Raw genomic sequence first — 2,718 nt, forward strand, 5'->3', positions numbered from 1 at the left:
CCACGGGCCGGCGCCGGACGAGAGGGGGCGGCGGGCGGGGGCGGAATGTGGAACTCTCCCGGGGGACCCAACGTGGTCACCATGGCGAATGCGGGATGGACGGGCAACACTGGCCAATCAGAGTACGGCACCCCGCCTAGGCCGGCGGCGATAGCCAATAGGGATCGCATGATGGGTTGGACGGGACCGCCCCAAGCAGGCCTGGAGCCCAGACAGCCCTCCGCTAGGGGGAGTGGGGCGGTTGGGGAGGGGGTGACCAAGTGGGCACCAAGGCGGCTCTGGGCCCGTAGCAACAAAAAACTAACTTCTGCAAGAAGTTGTCAGGTATAGAGGTGGTTCTGTGCAAGAAAAAAAAAGAGTAGGTCTCAATTGCCCCCATCTTTCTGATGGTTCCAGCCGGCGGGTATCAACAACCTTCTTCCCCACCCACGGCTTCAGTTCCTCTACCTTAATTGGGAGTATTACCCTCAGCCCACTTTCAGAGCCTTTGTCGGGTGGTATTGGTTCAAGGTGACACAAGGTCCACCTATCACCCAGCACATCAGTGGTAGAGCTAGGACTAGAGGGGTGGCTGGTATTCAAGGGCACATAGTTCAGAGAGCTGCTCAGAGGTGTGGCTGGGGATCTACCCCGTGAAGGTGGCCACCTTCTCCATCCCAGCCTTGCTGGTCTGCTGGGCCTAGTACCTGAGGATCCCCGTCTTGTAGGTGTTCCTGGGGCCTGGTGCCGTTGCGGTCGTCATAACCAGAATAAGCATCCAGACACAGTGCTCCTGCCCTGGCTTTGCTTCAAGTGCACTGCGTTGATGTGGATAAGTCCAGATGGGCACAGTTGACCCATCTATAAAGACAGGCGTTAGAATCACTGAGCTAGTGTATCTCTGTGGCGCCTCAGTCTGAGATGGCAGCACCTGGGAACAGGTCAGAGGGCAGCTGGGCTCAGGTCCACCCTAAAGACCTAACCTTCCTCCTCCCTGCCTCAGAGTTCTCTCCTGGAGGTCTGGTGGCTGGAGCCTGGGCAGCAGGTCAGAAGGACAGGTGCCCACAGTCTGTGGGCTGACCAGTCTTGGGCCCTACACTTATCCAATCAGGCTGTCCTCTGTGGTTTCCTGCTGGGCTCTGCTCCCTGCCCGCAGCCAGGCCTGTGGCCAGGGACTCGCCCCAGAGCCCTACCTGAAAGACTGTGGGAGGTGATGGGGGTTTCTGGGCTCAGAGGGTGGGGACAGGGCTTTTGGACCCCCAGCTCCTCAGCTGGCTCCCAGCCAGGCCTCCACATTGCTCACTTCTGTGATGGGTATAGAGAACTATGGGAACAAAACACAAAGTTAGCCCCTTTGAGACCATTAGGCTTCCTCAGGCAAGAAGCACTGAGGTTACCTCTAAGTGTGACCTTGGCCAGTCAGGCCCAGAAGTCACCTGTCTCAAAGCCTGACTGAAAACTGACTTCTGATCCTTAGGATGGCTCGATCCTCTCACACTCTCTGGCACCAAGGACACCCCTGACATTAACACGTATCCATTGTCTGTCCATCAGCCCAGTAAGCATTTGCACAGTATCTGTTGTATGCTGGGCCCTGTGCTGACAGAGCTAGAGAAACTAACATGCCCTCATGGACTTCACAGTGTGACCATTTCTGAAAAGCCAGTGGGAACAGTAGACAGGTGAAGAAGGGGTAGGCAGGCAGTCAGCCCACTGGAGCCTGAGATACAGTGTGAGCCAGCCTCAGTTACCAGGGCTGTCGGGGTGTGTGTCCTCATGGCAGGGTGGGGGTAGGGAGGTGTTGCTAGGCAGGATCTGGCTGCCCTTGGGTCTGCAAGGATGAGTGGGGGTTCCTGGTGTGCATGGGTGGGCTTCTCCAGAAACCAACCTGAAGACGCCACCCCACTCCTTCCCACTCCCATTTGCACACAGCCCCTGGGGCCTGCAGGGGGAAGGCAGGAAGGTTGTTCCTGAGCCTCCCTGCTCCCACTGTTCCCTTCTCCTCCCCACCCCAGCCCCTAGAAGGCTCAGCCAGGCAGTTAGGAAGGGGATCAGGCACTGACTGGAGCCTCCGGCCGTGCCTTGTGCATGGGTTCCTGGAAGCCATTAGGGGCCTGGGTGGTGCCTGCCCTGCCCCTGTGCCACAGGCTTGCTTAGGATCCTGGAAGGAGTCAGGGGCCCCCTCCCAGCCAAGTCCCATGCCAGTCGGGGTGGTCCCAGAGGCAGAAGATGTGGCTGTGACCCCCTCCCTACCATTCTACTTTAGGGCTTCAGGAAGGGCCCAGCAGAAGGCCAGGCCAGCTCCACTCTGTTAGCTGGCACTTGGGTTTCCTGCCTCCCACTAACCCCCTCCGAAAGCTCACATTGTTTTTCTTTTCCAAGAGTTTCTCCATGTGGATCTGGGCCAGGAAAATGAGGAAAGGGGGAGTGTGAGTGTCTGTGTGTGCAACAGTGTGCATGTGTGAATGATCTAGGGCTGAGTATAGGTCTCTGCTGGCTTTGTGCCTGTCAGTGTGCTGCCCCGTGTGTGTGTGTGTGTGTGTGTGTGTGTGTGTGTCCCCCACAGGTAAGTGTGTTCTCATAGCTGTGTGTGCACATAGGTATCTGTGTGTCTTGCATCTGTGTTTATGGCCTGGAATTTCACATGTGTCTGTAGACATGTCTGTGTGCGCACAGGTGTCTGGATGCTCCTGGATTCGGAAGCCACTGCCTCAGGGCCAAAGCCGAGAAACTGAGTCA

The sequence above is a fragment of the Fukomys damarensis genome, unplaced genomic scaffold (assembly GCF_012274545.1).
Source record: "Fukomys damarensis isolate Sample0158 unplaced genomic scaffold, DMR_v1.0_HiC HiC_scaffold_32, whole genome shotgun sequence".
Taxonomy (NCBI): Eukaryota; Metazoa; Chordata; class Mammalia; order Rodentia; family Bathyergidae; genus Fukomys; species Fukomys damarensis.